At 39.4% G+C, this 18,302-nt stretch overlaps 1 protein-coding gene across 2 annotated transcripts in view; it reads left to right on the forward strand.

Annotated features, from left to right (window-relative positions):
- VAMP7 (vesicle associated membrane protein 7) overlaps positions 11,084–18,302 on the forward strand; it is a 53,967-nt gene continuing 46,748 nt past the window's right edge. Inside the window, 2 exon segments of one of the 2 annotated variants that reach the window (NM_001243593.1) lie at positions 11,121–11,240; positions 12,696–12,767. The gene's annotated coding sequence lies outside the window, so the exon portion shown is untranslated. 2 annotated transcript variants of the gene reach the window in all.

An 18,302-nucleotide genomic window follows, 5' to 3' on the forward strand; every position in this document is an offset into this window, starting at 1 on the left:
ATATACGATGGAATACTACTCAGCCATAAAAAGAATGAAATAATGCCATTGGCAGCAACATGGATGCAATTAGAGATTATCATACTAAGGAAAGTAAGTCAGTAAGAAAAAGACCAATACCATATGATAGCATTTATATGTGGAATCTAAAATATGGAACAAATGAACCTATCTACAGAACAGAAACAGACTCACAGAATAGAGAACAGACTTGTGGTTGCCAAGGAGGAGGCAGGAGGGAGTGGATGGACTGGGAGTTTGGGGTTAGTAGATTCAAAGTATTACATTTAGAACGGATAAGCAGGAGTTCCCATCATGGCTCAGCGGAAACGAATCCAACTAGGTACCATGAGGTTGTGGGTTCAATCCCTGGCCTCGCTCAGGGGGTTAAGGATCCAGTGTTGCTGTGAGCTGTGGTGTAGGTCACAGATGCAGCTCAGATCTGGCATTTCTGTGGCTCTGGCGTAGGCCGGCAGCTACAGCTCTGATTAGATCCCTAGTTTGGGAACCTCCATGTGCTGCGGGTGCGGCCCTAAAAAGACAAAAGACAAAAAAAAAAAAAAAAAAAAGAATGGATAAACAAGGAGGTCCTACCCTATAGCCCAGGGAACTATATACAATCTCTTGGGATAGACCATGCTAGAAGATAATATACCAAAGGGAATGTATATATACATATATTCGTTTGTGTGTGTGTGTGTGTGTGTGTATGACAATGTAACTTTGCTGTACAGCAGAAATTGGCACAACATTGTAAATGAACTATATATTTTTATAATTCAATGAATTTTTTTATATTTATAGTTGTACAGCCATCATCACAACCCAATTTTAGAACATTTCCATTCAAAACCCCCAGGTCACCCCCTTCTCCCCTCCACCTGTCCCCTTTGATAACTGTAAGTTTTTCAGTGCTTGAGTCTGTTTCTGTTCTGCAAATAAGTTCATTTGTATCCTTTTTTTGATTCCACATATAAGTGATATGTGTTGTTTGTCTCTCACTGTCTTACTAGCTTCACTTAGTATGATACTTTTTAGGTCCATCCATGTTACTGCCAATTATTTCATTCTTTTTTATGGCTGATTAATATTCCATTGTATATATGTACCACATCTTTATTCATTCCTCTGTCAATGGATATTTAGCTTGCTTCCACGTATTGGCTAATGTATATAGTGCTGCAATGAGCATTGGGGTACATGTATCTTTTTGAGTCATGTTCTCTCTGGATAGATGCCCAAGCATGAGATTGCTGGATCATATGGTAGTTCTATTTTTAATTTCTTGAGGAATCTCCGTTACCGTTTTCCATAGTGTTTGTACGAATTTACATTCCCACCAACAGTGTAGGTTTTCTCTGTACCCTCTCCAGCATTTATTGTTTGTAGACATTTTGATGATGGCCATTCTGGCTGGTGTAAGGTGGTACCTCAAGGTAGTTTTGATTTGAATTTCTCTAATAATTAGCGATGTTTTTTTTTTTGCCATCTGTATGTCTTCTTTGAAGAAATGTCTGTTTAGATCTTATGTCCATTTTTGATGGAGTTGTTTGTTTTTTTGATATTGAGCTGCAGGAGGTCTTTATATATTTTGAAGATTAATCCCTTGTCAGTTGCTTCATTTGCAAATATTTTCCCCCATTCTGTGGTTTGTCTTTTCTTTTTTTATGGTTTCTTTTTGTTGTGCAAGCACTTTTTTTTTTTTTTTGTCTTTTTTGTCTTTTTTGCTATTTCTTTGGGCCGCTCCCGCGGCATATGGAGGTTCCCAGGCTAGGGGTCGAATCGGAGCTGCAGTCCCCGGCCTAAGCCAGAGCCACAGCAACGCGGGATCCGAGCCGCGTCTGCAACCTACACCACAGCTCACGGCAACGCCGGATCGTTAACCCACTGAGCAAGGGCAGGGATTGAACCCGCGACCTCCTGGTTCCTAGTCGGATTTGTTAACCACTGCGCCATGACGGGAACTCCTGCAAGCACTTTTAAGTTTAATTACATCCCATTTGTTTAGTTTTGTTTTTATTTTCATTACTCTAGGAAGTCAATCTGAGAAGATATTGCTGTGGTTTATGTCAAAGAGTGTTCCACCTATATTTACCTCTAAAAGTTTTATAGTATCCAGTCTTACATTTAGGTCTTTAATCCACTTTGAGTTTATTTTTGTGTATGGTGTTAAAGTGTTCTAATTTCATTCTTTTCCATGTAGCTGTCCACTTTCCCCAGCGCAACCTATTTGAGACTGTATTTTCTCCATTGTATATTTTTGCCTCCTCCTTTGTCATAGATTAGTTGAACATAGGTGCATGGGTTTATTTCTGGGCTTCCTATCCTGTTCCACTGATTTGTATTTCTGTTTTTGTGCCAGTACCATGCTGTTTTGATGATTGTAGCTTTGTAGTATAGTCTGAAGTCAGGGAACCTAATTCCTCTGGCTCCATTTTTCTTTATCAGAATTTCTGTGGCTATCTGGAGTCTTTTGTGTTTCCATACAAATGTTATAATTTTTGGTGCCACTTCAGTGAAAAATGCCATTGGTAATTTGATTGGGATTGCATTGAATCTGTAAATTGCCTTGGGTAGTATAGTAACTTCACCAATATTGATTCTTCCAATTCAAGATGCATAGTCTATCTTTCCATCTATTTGTGTCATCTTTGATTTCGTTCATCAATGTCTTATAGTTTTCAGAGTACAGGTCTTTTGTCTCCTTAGGTAGATTTATTCCCAGGTATTTTATTCTTTTTGATACAATGGTAAATGCAGTTGTTTCCCTAATTTCACTTTCTGATCTTTCATTGTTATTATATAGAAATGCAATAGATTTCTGTGTATTAATTTCATATCTTGCAACTTTATTAATTCATTGATGTACTCTAATAGTTTTCTGGTAGTGTCTTCAGGATTTTCTAGGTATAATATTATGTCATCTGAAAGCAGTGATAGTTTTACTTCTTCCTTTTCAATTTGGATTCCTTTTACTTCTTTTTCTTCTCTAATTGCTGTAGCTAGGACATCCAAAACTATGTTGAATAAAAGTGGTGGAAGTGGACATCCTTGTTCCTTGTTCCTGATCTTAGGAGGAAATCTTTCAGCTTTTCACCATTGAGAATGATATTAGCTGTGGGTTTGTCATATATGGCCTTTATTATGTTGAGGTAGGTTCCCTCCATGTCCACTTTCTGGTGTTTTGGTTTTTTTTAATCAGAAATAAGTGTTGGATTTTGTCAAAAGCTTTTTCTATACTATTAGATGACTATATGGTTTTTATTCTTCAGTGTGTTAATGTGGTGTATCACACTGATTGATTTTTGGATATTGAAAAATCTTTGCATCCCTGGAATAAATCCCACTTGATCACAGTGTATGATCCTTTTAATGTATTGCTGGTTCAGTTTGCAAATATTTTGTTGAGTTTTTTTGCATCTATGTTCATCAGTGATACTGGCCTATAATTTTCTTTTTTTGTGGTATCTTTAGTTTTGGTATCAGGGTGATGGTGGCCTCATAGAATGTATTTGGAAGTATTCCTTCCTCTGAAACTTTTTGGAATAGTTTTAGAAGGATAGGTGTTAACTTCAACTATACTTTAACAAAAAACTTTTTTAAAAAAAGGAGTTCCTGTCATGGTGCAGTGGATTAAGAATCAGATTGCAGGGGCTTGGATCACTGCAGTTATGGGTTTGATCCCCAGCCCAGTGCAGTGGGTTAAAGGATCAGGCATTGCCACAGCTATGGTACATAGGTTGCAACTGTGGATAGGATTCAGTCCCTGACCTGGGAACTTACATATGCCACAGGTGTGGCCTAAAATTAAAAATAATTATTTTGATTATTATTATAAATTTTGTAAAGAAAATAAAGCAGGGAAATGTGTAATGGTCAGTGGTAAGGGACAGTGAATCTGGAGGGGGGACTATGTAAGCTGGGACCTGAATGACAAGAAAGACATATGCACAGATCTGGAGGTTCAGCATCCAGTGCTGAGTAAACAGCTGATGAAAAAATTCAAAGGTAAGAACATATTTGATCTGTTCCAAGATGAAAGTCATAGACTTGGAATAAGATCAGGCCTTAGAGTTGTATTTCTACTTCTGTGAATGTGGGGATAACTTCAACCCTATGAAGGAAGAGTTGGAAAATGAGGAAGATATAGCTGTGTCCTGGATGCTCTCTCATTAAAAAAGTTATTGATTGAGTTCCTGTTGTGGCACACTGGGTTAAAAACCTGACATAGTATCTGTGAGGATGGGGATTCAATCCCTTGTCTCACTCAGTGAGTTAGGGATCCGGCATTGCTGTAAGCTTCAGCCTACGTCACAGATGTGGATGTGGCTGTGGCTGTGGTGTAGGCCTGAAACTACAGCTCAGATTTGACTCCCAGCCTGAAAACTTCCATATACTGCAGGTGCAGCTGTAAAAACGTAAATAAATAATAAAAGTGATTGATGACAAAGATCAGTTTATGTGTGGAGAAATAATTCCACCCATTCCACTCACAAATAATTTGTTAAATACTGAAGGCTTACGGAGTCAAAAATCCTCAACAACTGGAAATGAGCCAAGGTGGAAAAAACCAAATGTCAAGTTACAGGCTTTTCCATAAGGATGCCAGTTTTGTGGTTCACTAATGTGTTAGAATGTGGATTCTTTATATCAAACTAGAAGCAAGCCAAAACGTGAATTTTATGCTTAGAACATTGAACTGAAAGTGTTCGTAATTTTTCATTGGAATTTATAGGAGGATAATTTCAAGTCAGTGGGCTTTCTTTCCCTCTGTTTCATCATTTTCATGTCTTAAAACTAATTACTTGCTCTCTAGTAGCATCAATATCTACCTCATTAGTAACTTTTTTTTTTACTTTGTTGTAGAAATAATTCAAATTAGCTCTTTTGGTAGTTTGACATCACTTTTGCTTTAGAAACTTCGAGACTTAAAGTTCAAAAATTGTCTTGTCACTGTGGCACTTTCATTTCCTACACCAAGCCTCAGGCTTGCCCTTGGTCTTGTCTTTTTGAGAATGTTCATGTTCTGTAAAGCAGGCCTTTTTCTGTTACACTCCATGAGGTGTTTGTCATGCCATTGACGAAAAAATGTATATTGTGAGCTCCAAATTTCTCCAGAACTAGAACTTAGTGGTTAAAAACCGAAAAGTCAAAAAGCGAAATGGTCACAAAATTTGGAATTTCCCAAAGAATATTCTGTATGTTTTTTGAAAACTGGAAAAGGGTAAAAGTCAAGAAGCTAGGTGAGATAAAACTGATAACAGAATGAGAGGAGCAAAATATGCAACCTTAGTAAAGAAAACGTTTGGATAATTTTGCTAGACCAGGGCAAAATATTTCAGTATTTGTTTTTTTGTTTTTCTTTTTTTTTTTGGGGGGGGGACCATTCCTATGGCATATGGAAGTTCACAGGCAAGGGATTAAATCAGAGCTGCAGCTGCCGACCTATGTCACAGCCAAGCCACATCATCACAGGATCTGAGCCGTATCTGCAACCTATGCCGCAGCTTGTGGCAATGCTGGATCTTTAACCTACTGAGCAAGGCCAGGGATCAAATCCGCATCCCCATGGATACTAGCTGGGTTCTTAACCTGCTGAGCCACAATGGGAACTCCAAAGATTTCAATATTTGGATGCTCAATGGTAATTAGAAAAGGCTAATGAAATTGCTCTCCAGATTGGAGGTGATGTCAAGTCTTTATGGTTGGCAACAATGCTTTCAGCATTATCACAATATCATGTTACTTAACATAAAAAGTAAAGCATCTGCAATACCTGTTTGCTGGTGATTATCTTGAAAATGAAAAGCCAAATCTGGAGTTCCCCTCCATAAGCCATGGGTGCAGCCCTAAAAGCAAAAAAAAAAAAAAAAAAAAAAAAAGCCAAATCTGAATAGATACGTCCACGGGGTCATATCTAATGCACGACAGAAGACTGTTTTCCTAGAGAAAAATAAATATATAAAAAAGAGATGTGTCATCAGCTTTCCTTCATTAGAGTACTGAGAGGAGCAAGAAAATAGAATTGATACGGTGGAGTTCCTGTTGTGGCACAGTGGAAACGAATCCGACTAGGAACCATGAGGTTGCAGGTTCGATCCCAGGCCTCGCTCAGTGGGTTCAGGATCCGGAATGCCGTGAGCTGCGGTGTAGGTTGCATACACAGCTCGGATCCTGCATTGCTGTGGCTCTGGCGTAGGCCAGCAGCAACAGCTCCGATTAGACCCCTAGCCTGGGGACATCCATATGCTGTGGGGTGTGGTCCTAAAAGACAAAAGACAAAAAAAAAAAAAAAAAAAAAAAAAAAAAAAAAAAAGAATTGATATGGAAATTTGAAAGCTCCTCTAATATAACTTTCCTGTGTGTATATAAAGTTAACAAAAGTGCACTGATGCCTGGCAGGTTATTTGGGAAATGGATCCCGCAATTAGAAAGTAAAATGGCTTACCAGAATATGAACATTCTGTTACTGTTAGCTGCACAAGGTGGTTTGTTTATTTATTTACTTATTTATTTATTTAGTCTTTTTGCCTTTTCTAGGGCCGATCCTGCAGCATGTGGAGGTTCCCAGGCTAGGGGTCTAATCAGAGCTGTAGCCACCAGCCTATGCCAGAGCCACAGCAACGCAGGATCCGAGCCATGTCTGCGACCTACACCACAGCTCATGGCAACGCCAGATCCTTAACCCATTGAGCAAGGCCAGGGATCAAACCCGCAACCTCATGGTTCCTAATCGGATTTGTTAATCACTGCACCACGACGGGAACTCCTGCACAAGGTGGTTTAAATGAAAACAAGTTTGTAGTCTTTTTTTTTTTTCTTTGCCTACCTGCACCATGGCTACATGTAGCCATTAAACTGAGGAATAATAAATCATCAAAAGTTGGCTGCTGGAAATGCTTGGTACATAACGAGAAGCACTATAGCAGGTGTAAAGAAATGGCCTGTCCTGGAAGTTCCCATTGTGCCTTAGTGGTAATGAAACTGACTAGTATCCATGAGGATGCAGGTTTTATCCCTGGCCTCACTCAGTGGGTTAAGGATCCTGCAGTGCCATGAATTATGGCGTAGGTTGAAGATGTGGCTCAGATCCCACATTGCTGTGGCTGTGGTATAGGCCAGCAACTATACTTCTAGTTTGACCCCTAGGCTGGGAACTTTCATATGATGAATATGCGGTCCAGTAAGCTAAAAAGAAAAAGAAAGAAAGAAAAAAGAAACAGATGGCATGTCCAAAAAAAATTGGCATGTCCTTTATATGATGAGAAATTTCATTGCTATGTGGGATAGACTTCTCAGAAGTAATCTGCAACTGCTTTGCCAAAGCTGGTGTTGGAAGCATTGATGGCTCAGACCAACAGAGCAGGATATGTGATAACACTGACTGGAATGAGCTGCAGAGAAATAAACTGTCCCATATGAAATGTCAAAGATTTTGTAGATATTGATGATGTGTTACCTCCCTTTACTGATTGTGAATTTCAAAGGAGAACAGGCATTCTCAAGGGATGTAGGTCTGTTTTGAGCACAGATGAACAGGATGAAAAGTTGCCCAAGTACAATATTCAGGATAAAAGAAGCCTAAACAGCATCAGTAATGAGTGATAAATTGTAATAATGTGATTTTGATGCCACAGTAACAGTCACTAGACTTGCTTGTCAATTACAAGATAACACATCAAGATCCAGTCCTTTCAAGCAGAATGTAAAACCAGTATCTCTCAGATATGACTGGAGTTCTGTGTGACATATGTATCTTATTTTAGCCCAACAGACATTTCTTATAAGAGAGCCAGTTTCTAATGCCAGATCCATGTCGTCTTTGCTTTGATCTTTGTCATAAGTACAATTGGAAGACTAGATTAGGTTATCTAAACAATCAACTCTATAATTCCAGGATTTGTAGCTGCAGGAATTGAAATGGAAATTGAAACCTTCACTTCACAAACTCAAACTATCTAAAATCCTGTATTATAAATAGATTCAATTTTTAGTAGCTTGATGAAATAACAGAACCCCTAAATTTGAAAATTATAAAATTATAAAGCAAACTATTTAATTAGTTCTGTGTACACTCTAGTGTACACATCCAGAAGCACTTCTCTTGGAAACTACCCAACATATTTTGAAAACTGTACATATTAATTTATTACCAGGATACATAATACATTGGCATGCTAAATAAAGCCAGATAATCTTTTAAAAACACATAACATTAGATCGCTCCTCAGAGTTCCCATTGTGGCTCAGCAGACATGAATCTGACTAGCATCCACGAGGATGCAGGTTTGATCCCTGGCCTCGCTCTGTGTGTTAAGGATCCGGCATTGCTGTGGTGTAGGTTGCAGACGCGGCTTGGATCCCATGTTGCAGTGGCTGTGGCATGGGCCAGCAGCTACAGTTCTGATTCGACTCCTAGCCTAGGAACCTCCATATGCCATGAGTGCGGCCCTAAAAAGACAAAAAAAAAAAAAAATCACTCCTCTGATTGAACATACTTCCCATTCCACTTAGAATAAAGCCCAAACTTCTTTTCTGTTTTACACAGTCTTGCAAGACCCTCTGGCCACAAGAATATTGGGGGAACAAAACTCCAAGCAGAGAGAGCTGGGGCAAAGATCATAAGTGAGGAGGAGCCTGACATATTTGAGGAGCAGAAAGAAGTCCTGTGTGGTCTCTCCTGCTATGCCCCCCTCACTTCCACTATCCTCCAGTCACTCTGGCTTTATTTCTGTTCCCTCCTCTTATGACCGATTCCTTCTTGACATTTAGATTTCAGCTTAAATGTTATCACCTTAGAGAGAACTTTTCCTGGTGTCCCAATATAAAGGCTTGTGCTAGAGATGCAAAATTTGGCACACAGATGAGATTACTTTAGGAGAGAATATGAAGTAAGAAGAGGGGCTTTTTTTTTTTCTTTTCTTTGTCTTTTTTTTTTTTTTTTTTTTTTTTGTCTCTTTTGCCTTTTCTAGGGCCGCTCCCACGGCATATGGAGATTCCCAGGCTAGGGGTCTACGCCAGAGCCACAGCAACGTGGGATCCGAGCCGTGTCTGCGACCTACACCACAGCTCACAGCAATGCCTGATCCTTAACCCACTGAGCAAGGCCAGGGATTGAACCTGCAAACTCATGGTTCCTAGTCGGATTCGTTAACCATTGAGCCACGATGGGAACTCCAAGAAGAGGGGCTTTGATAGAGCTCTAAAATCTCTAAATTGAAGCAAAATTTAGAGTTCATACAGCTATTAACTCAGGACTGTCTGGCTCCAAAACTCCTCTCTTTCTAAGGTACTATGCTGTCTCTCAAAGAACAGGTTTTGAATAAAATAAAATTAATATAAAGAGAGAACCTTTGCAGAGGATGAAAAGCTGAAAAAATACTTTGCTAAAAAATGAAAAGGTGATATTTGAGATTCATCTTGGAGAATAAGTAAGATTTAGACAAGGGAGGCAGCCTGTGCAAAAGCACTGAGGCATGAAAAAGCATGGTATTGAAGTGTTAACTCGTGGTAGGCAAGGACATTGTCTGTCTTGTTCACTGCTATATCTCCAGAATTCAGAATAGGTCTGGCTTATAGTAGTCACTTAGCACATACTTGTTGAAGAAATGGGTAGATGGATGGATGAATGTATGACACCATACAGGAGGAGGCTTGAACACAGGATGTGTTGGTGATAGAAGCAGAATATGTAGCAGGGGAGGTAGAGAGAGGTAAGATTATGGAGGGCCTTGAACTCTCTGTCGAGAATCTTAGACTTTATCCTCCACATAATGGGGAGTCAATGAAGATTTTAAGTAGAATTTTGAACTGATCAGATTTTGTTTTAGATAGAGCAATCTCAAGTGATGAGGAGTGGGTGGAAGGAGATGGTGAACAAGATACTACAGGTACAGAGATATTAATTCTGATTTCTACTGCCCAGATCATTTTAGTCATGATTTTGTGAATGTACTTCAGTTAGTCTATAGCCCACCTAGAGCTAATACTAGTAAATAAGGTATGGAATATGCTGTACATATTAGAGCAGAACAGTTTGTATAGCGCCTGTAAATGTAAGATCCTGCAAAGTTGAAGTATGGTAATAGTTGAAAATTGTCTTTATTTTAACAACATGGTTGAGAATTTTTTTGAATCTCAGTACTTAATTGCATTTGATTATCTTGAGATTTACATTTTATACATACACATATTTATCATTCAATATTTATTATTCTGCAAGTTGTCTATATATGTATGTCCATTCTCTATGTTCAATAGGATCAAAGATTATGCCTTAGGAAAATTACATTTTATTAAAGTATAGTTGATTTACAATGTTGTGCCAATTTATGCTGTACAGGAAAGTGATCCAGTCATATATACATTCTTTTTCTCACATTATCTTCCATCATGTTCTATCCCAAGAGGGTCTAGAATTTTGGCTGGAAAGGAGAGGTTAAGTCTGTGTGTGGTGAGGGAGGATTGGGGTTGAGAAAACTGACTTTGGAATGTTTTAGATGAGAGAAACTTTGACAATCTTTAAATGTTGAAAATAAAGAGCAAGTCATCAGGGAGCTGTTGAGTCATAAAACGGACGAATTTATTTCAGGAGCTAGACTTAGGTTGGTAAGAAATAGGGATGTAAACGGGACAGGGGAGCTTACATAAAAGAAGTTATTATTTTCATTATCATGATTATTGCAAAAGACTGGGAAAAAGGATTGCTGAGGGAATCCAAGGAGGTTAAAAAATTTCATGGCGAGAGTAGAGGGAGTTCCTGTCAGATGAATTTATCTCCTCTGTGAAGTAACGGGCTACCTTACCTGCTGAGACTCAGCAAGGAGATGGCAGGGAAAGCTCGGCTCTTCATCTATTCTGCAGACTCAGTGCCAGTGGACTCTCTGTGGCCCTGCGTCCTCTCTCTTACTCGAGGGACTAGCGCTTGATGTTGTTTGTGACAAGAGTTGTTGATGGACCGAGTGACAGATTCCGGGGATAAGCCAGAGGAAACTACCACTCCCGGAATGCAGTGCGGCTCCGGGAAGTGCGGGGGGCTGGGAACGCAGCAGGCCCCGCCCGCCTCTCGTTCCCATTGGAGGGGCGTTCGCATTCCCAGGAGGCCGAGCGCGGGCGGGGCGCTCTATGCGGAAGCCGGCGGCGTCTGGTCTATCTTCTTCTGGGAGCGGGTGGTCTGCTCCCAGTTGTTGAGCCGGGCAACTCTGTCCTAATCCTCGAGTTCTCCCAAAGGGCCCGGACAGGTAAAAGCAGCAGGGAGGGCTGGGCGGAAGGCGGGGAGACGACGGCAGAGGGAGGGAAGAGGTATCTGTGGGAAGGTGGAATTGGGAGGCAATGCAAGGGTGACTAGGGCTTCTCTGGTGTCGACAGTTAGAATTGTCGGGCAGCTCCAGTTTTGATGAAGTGCGTTCTATGCTGTTGAAAAGGCCTCGAGTTAAAGAGTCAGAGTGCGTCACCTAAGTTGTTACAGAAAATTTAACTTTCCCTCAGTTTGTATTCTGCAAGACCTCTCTGTAGCATTGGAATATCTTGAGATTTCTTAAGTCCTCAAAAAACTCCTCTCTACGCCCTTGTTTCGATGACGTCACTTTCTGCTTTACCTCCTACTTCTGGGCTCCTTCGTGGGTTTCTAGTTTTCTGTGTGCCCTTCCTCCAAGGCCCCTTGTTGACATTCTTCTTCTTCCTCAGTTCATATTGTAAACTCTGTATCTCTGCCCAGACCTATTTCCTCAGCTTCAGATCCGCATGATGTTCTCGTTATTACTATTGACAAATATTTAACAAACTGACCATGTACTAGGCTCTTTAGTAAATGCTTTACACCTTCCTCCTTCGCAACTTTCACAATCAGTTATCAAGTCCTTTTCTTTCTGTCTTATTAATTGTTCTCAACTACCTGTACCTCCATTGTCCTACCCTTGATCCCAGAGGATACTGTCATATTTGGGACATACTTTCCCTTTGAATAGCTGTGACTTAGAGAAGACCCACTCATATGTTTAACAAACATTTATTGAGCAGCTAATATGTGTTGGACACTCTTTTAAGTGCAAGGGATATACCTGGAAACGACATAGGAGATAGCTACGCTCGGTGGCTTACTTGGCTGTGTGTGTCGGGGGGCGCAAACAGGAAGACTCAAGATGATAGTATATGATGGTGTTGCTTAAGGCAAAATAGAACAGGTTTTTTGTTTGACAGGGTAGTCTCCTATCCTGAGAAAGTCGGAAGGATTGGGTTGGGTCTCATAACATCACAACAAAAAGAATATTTGTAATACCAACAAGAATAATGTTGATTTGTGACCAGACTTTAGGCTTATTATAAACACCTCTTCTTTTTCTCTCTCATATTGTTTGTTCTCTGTTATTCTGTCTCCTCCAAGGTTATTACATCAGAATTGGTGGTTTTTCAGTTACTGGCTTATTTCTTCCCTAACAAGAGTTGAGGATTGGATTACTCTCTCAGCTCCACTGCTCTATATTACTTAGGAAGATAGTTTGGTAATCAAAATATTATTCTTGCCAGGTCCTACTGATTATGAAATTATCTATCATTTATAATATATTTAAAACCAAAACATTCTCAGTGTTTTTAAATTTATTAAATATTTGAGGGAATATTATATGCCAGGCACTGTGCTGGACACTAGGAACCTAGTAAGGATAAAGTAGACACTTTGACCTCTTTTCCAAAAGGAAATAATTATATACTGAGGAAATTCCCAATACATAGACGGACACCTACATTCTTTCTTGTCTTCACCCAAGGTAAGATAATCATAAAACCTTTAAAAAAATCTTCTAAACAGTTGTGTACCTTCTTAAATCATTCACTCTTAAGATTTATTGCATTTATTTGCTTATGTCTGTCTTCCATATTGTACTATGGCTCTGTAGATGATAGACCTTAACTGGTCTTTAGTACTTCCAGTGTCTACTATATTGGGTGTCATAAAGTAAACCCTTAGAAAACATGTTGAACTGAAATAGGAAACCTGTTTGAGCAAATCTAAATTACCTAACTCATAGAAGCCTTTCTTTTCACTTATGGCCATTAGACTTATCCCTAAACATCTACATTTGCCAAATGCAGACCATTCCATCTCATCAGGCTAGTTTATTTATTTTCTCTAGCATGTTCTCACTTTTATGCCTTCTCTTGTCCTATGGCTCTCTCCTAAAATGAGTTCACATCTTTTCCCTGAGACTTTCCATGCCCCCTGCTTTTAGTTTAATGGGCTGATTTAATAATATGCCCCATGATACAAGGGTGAAAAAATTTAATTTCCATAATGTATTTCCTATGAAATATTCTGCTAATGAACTGTTGCAAGGCTTTAACGTAGTACATCTCCTTGCAATAATACAAATGATACAGAATGCTTTTTTTTAAATTTTGCATTGGCTATTACCATTACGCATATGAAGAGTTAATTCTTCCATTTCTTTTTTCTGTTTGAACAGTTGCACAACCTTTATTCATACAGCACATTTGGTCTCATTTGGTTTCTACTTGGTGCAAACACCTTTGAGTATTATTGTCATTTTCAGTGTGGAAGAATGTTAGATACAAGTTTCAGTTTTTAAAAGGTTTTTTTTTTCCATGCAGATATCTTTCAGTTGTAAATTATTACTGCAGAAGATAAATTTTGTCTTTTTAACTGACTGAAAAACACAACAGGCGTACAAGAGTGCTTGAGTCATGATTGCATTATGACTTTGGGATGTGCCAACCTAGGAGCACCCACACATGCTTCCAATACATTAAAAATTAAGTACTGTTATTTTAGAGAATTTCTTGGCACCTATGCCTTCGTGATGTAAATGCAGCACTGAATTGTGTGCCATCACTCACTTATATGATATACATGTAGATAATCCAGGATATTCATATACATCTTAATATTATAAAAATACAGAATTTAAAAATTTCTTGGAACACAAGGACTTGAATGTGAGAAAGACTGACTTGTCCTTTTCCCCTGCTCAGTTCCCTGAAACTATTCCATTTAAAGATGCCTCCACTGAGGAGAAGCATTTATATTGTTGCTGTGGTATTTAGTTATCATTTTTTTAAATGTAGGCAGTCCCTTATGTACAAATGTATATATCCCAAATGTTCCTTTGTAAGATTGTTGTTTAAAATTCTGGATGCATTTTCTTTTATAAACAATGCTCTCCATGACATTTTGGTTATTATGTCAAACTGTAGCATCTTATATAACCTTTAATTTAATGGACTTAAAGACCTTCACCACAATTTCTAACAATTCCTCTATAAAAAAGCTACATAAAGAATTCTCACTTTGATTCTGCTATAGTATATCTTGTTTTGAAATCCCAGCAACTGAAACAAAATTGTTCGTTCTTTCCTTGGAACTTTCTAGACAGTAGAAACAGGTCTTCTAACTCCAGGCGGTTGGAGGTTGCTCTTCTGACCCATCATTCTAAGGACAGGGCTCTTAATATGATTAAGGAAAGAGATGTGATAGAGGCTTTGGAGAAGAGAGCAAGGCAAGTTGAGGTGATATGAATATGTGAAGAGGGGAGAATATAAGTGATTTGGGAGGAACGGTGAGTTCCCAAGATAGGGGTTGGTTGTGTCCTCAAAAAAGACATGTTGAATCCTGACTCCTGCTGCCTGTGAATGGGACCTTATTTGGAAATAGTCTTTGCAGATGTAATTAAGAGGCAAGTTAAAATGAGGTCATGTTAGAGTAGGTGTCCTTATAAGAAGAGACACAGAGACTGCCATGTGAAGACATGGACACATACGGAGAATGCTCTGTGACTGTGGAGGCACAGATTAAAGTGTTGCAGCTGCAAGCCAAGGAACGCCACAGTTTGCCAGCAAACCACCAGAACCTAGGAAGAGAAAAGGAAGCATTCTCCCCTAGAGATTTCAGAGGGAGCACGGACCTGCCAACATCTTGATTCTTAGCAGCAGTGAAGTAGAATTGGGATGATGGCTGTGGGACCAAGCAAGGAGTGAGTAAACAAACGGAGGAACAGTGTTAAGATAGAACTTTATATTCCGTTATCTTTTTTTTCTTCTCCCTGACTTGTAGTTTCATTCGTTTTCCTCTTAAATATGATCTCATATAGCACTTTATCATCTATTGGACATTCACATACTGCTAATAATTAGCAGAGCCATGTTTTCTGACTTCAAATGCAGTATTCTTTTTGCCACAGTTGTGTCTTTTATCCCAGTATGCATTATGACATTAGAGATTCTATTGCAAGAGAATTATAGTTGGAGCATGTGAGATACAATTACAGGAGGGATTTTTAGCAGTATAGGAGAGAGTAAGAAATGCTTACTAGTGAAATCTGAGAGGAAAGTATAGTTTTTGTTGCTGTGTATTCAGTGTTTAATAGTTAGGCATTTTTAAATTGAGGACTGTATTTTTTTAATTGAGGACTGCTTTAATTGAGGACTGTTTTATTTTATTAAACACTGCTATGCAAAACTTACGTAGCTGTCCCTATAACCTATACACACTACTCCTAGTTATATTCCACATAATGTCCTCCCTGTTCTAGGTAGCTATACTTTATATAAACTTGAAGACTGTTGTCACATTCTTTCCATACTTTGCCCTTATGTCCAGTTTTAAAATACTGTACTCAGAACTGAACCCAGGGGAGTTCCCTTCGTGGCTCAGTGATTAATGAACTCAACTAGGATCTATGAGGATGCAGGTTTGATCCCCAGCCTCACTCAGTGGGTTGGGGATCTGGCGTTGCCGTGAGCTGTGGTGTAGGTTGCAGATGCAGCTCAGATTCTGTGTTGCTATGGCTGTGGTGTAGGCCGGCAGCTGCAGCTCTAGTTTGAACCCTAGCCTGGGAACTTCCATATGCCACAGGTGTGGCCCTAAAAAAAAAAAAAAAAAACTAAAAAACTGAACCCAGTATTACACTGTGTTTTAACCAGCACAGAATATAATGGCAATAGGACTTAAAAAGGTGAAGACACCCTGTTAATGTAATTTAAGATTACATCAGAATTCCCGTTGTGGCTTAGCATGTTAAGAATCTGACTAGTATCCGTGAGGATGTGAGTTTGACCCCTGGCCTCACTCAGTGTGTTAAGAATCTGGCGATGCTATGAGCTAAGGTGGAGGTCGCAGACACGGCTCAGATCTGGCATTGCTGTGGCATAGGCCTGTAGCTGCAGCTCCGATTCGACCCCTAGCCCAGGAACTTCCATATGCTGCAGGTGTAGCCCTAAAGAGAAAAAAAGAATTACGTAAGTATCTTAAGCAATTACTTCATGACACTTACTTCATAATGAACTTATGGTCCACTAAGACACTAGATCTATTTGTATTGTTACCAAATTCAGTTTTCTTCTCAAAGCTGCTAAAGCACTGAGGCTGCTAATTCTTTACCTCTTTGTCTCAGGGACCCTGTGATTTCTCCTCTCTCTGTTTCTCTCTGTGCTTTTGTTCCATTCCATGGCATGTCTCTTTGACCCTTACCAATGGCCTCCTTCCTTAAAATATTTTAGCAACTGTTTTACAGTCTTTACACTGCGTATCAGTGAAAGAGCTGGGAGCTGACACTTACGGAAATTTTCTTTTGCTTTGGCTTCTAAGCCACTACACTCTTCTGGCTTTCCTCTTGCTCTTCTGATTGGCCCTCCTCTGTCTTCTTTCTTTGTGGGTTTCTATTCGTCTACCTTTCCCTCAACTCTTTTGTGTACCTTGATTTTTTATCTTTGGTTTTCTCTCAACTTTAGTTGGTTTTTTTTTTTTCTGCGTGCAATGTGTCTTCAAATAAAGCATGTTTAAAATGGCAGGTCTGGATGAGCTCATTTAGAAATAAAAGAGTGCAAAACCAATCCACATGGAAAGCCAGCATTTAGAAGTCAGCTAGAGAAGGAAGATTCAGAAGGAAGACAGAAGTAGCAGCCAGATATGTGGGAGTGTTTCAAGGAGGGTTATTCAGCTGTGATGACTGTTCCTGATAGGTCAAGTAAGGTGAGAATAGAGAAATGACCACAGAATTTTGCAGTGTAGAGGCTGTCGATGATCTTCACAAACCTGGTTGAGGGCAAAAGCCAGATTATAGGAAATTGAAGAATTAAAAGGAGATAAAGAAGCAGAGATAGTGTGTAGATGATGACTTGAAGAAATGGAGCAGTACTTAGAGCATGTTATAGAGTCATTTGAGGCTTTTAGGATCAAGGGATATAATGTATGAGAAAGTCATTTGGAAGTTATAATATGCTGCTACATATATGTTTGGAGAAATCCAGAAGGAAGATGGCTGAGGATACAACACTGGCAAGCACCTTCATTTTAGAGAGTGGAATGAAGATGAGATCCCAAGAGGAATTTGGCTCAAGAGACAGATAAGCACCTCTGTCTTATATGCTGTCCTTCATACCAAGGGCATTCCAAGAAGGAATTGGTGGATTCCCTGACCTCAAGTGCTTTATAGCTGCTATGTTTCACAAAATGTGGCCATGTGAATCACCTTCATCCAGACAGGCTTGGCTTAAATATGTATTCCAAGGCCCCACCTCAGAATCTGAATTTCAGGAGATGATACCAAGGATTTGAATTTTTTTTTTTCTTTTATGGCAGCCCCGTGGCACGTGGAGTTCCTGGGCCAGGGATCAGATCTGAGCTGCAGCTGTGACTTAAGCTGAAGTTGTGGCCACGCAGGTTCCTCAACCCACTGTGCTGGGCAGGGTATCGAACCTGTGTCCCAGTGCTGCCAAGATGCTTCTGATTCCATTGTGCCACAGTGGGAACTCCAGATTTGAATTTTTAAGAAGTGACTCTCACTCTACCACCCAAGATGACTCTGGCTGATTGAATGAAACTGAACATGTTAACAAATAACGTTAGGTTGAAGAGTTAGTTGAAGAATAAGACGACATTTGTTCTTTTATAAGATTATGCCTTTAATAGAAACAGGGCTGTTCTGTGGGAAAAAAATAATGCAGAGTCATAAACATGAGGGAAATACAGGCATACCTTGTTTTATTGTGCTTCACAGGTAGTAGTTTCGTGGCAACCCTTCTTCAGTTAAATCCGTTGGCACCATGTTTCCAACAGTATTTGCTCATTTCATGTCTCTGTGTCACATTTTAATAATTGTTGCAATAATTCAAACTTTTTCATTATACTTGTTATGATGGTCTGTGATGAGTGATCTCTGATGTTACTACCATGACTTGCTGAAGACTCAGATGATGGTTAGCATTTTTTAGCAATTATTTTTTAATTAAGGCAAGTACATTGTTTTTTATACATAATGCTTTTGCACACTTAATAGACTACAGTATAG

This window comes from Sus scrofa, chromosome X, assembly GCF_000003025.6.
Source record: "Sus scrofa isolate TJ Tabasco breed Duroc chromosome X, Sscrofa11.1, whole genome shotgun sequence".
NCBI classification, from domain to species: domain Eukaryota; kingdom Metazoa; phylum Chordata; class Mammalia; order Artiodactyla; family Suidae; genus Sus; species Sus scrofa.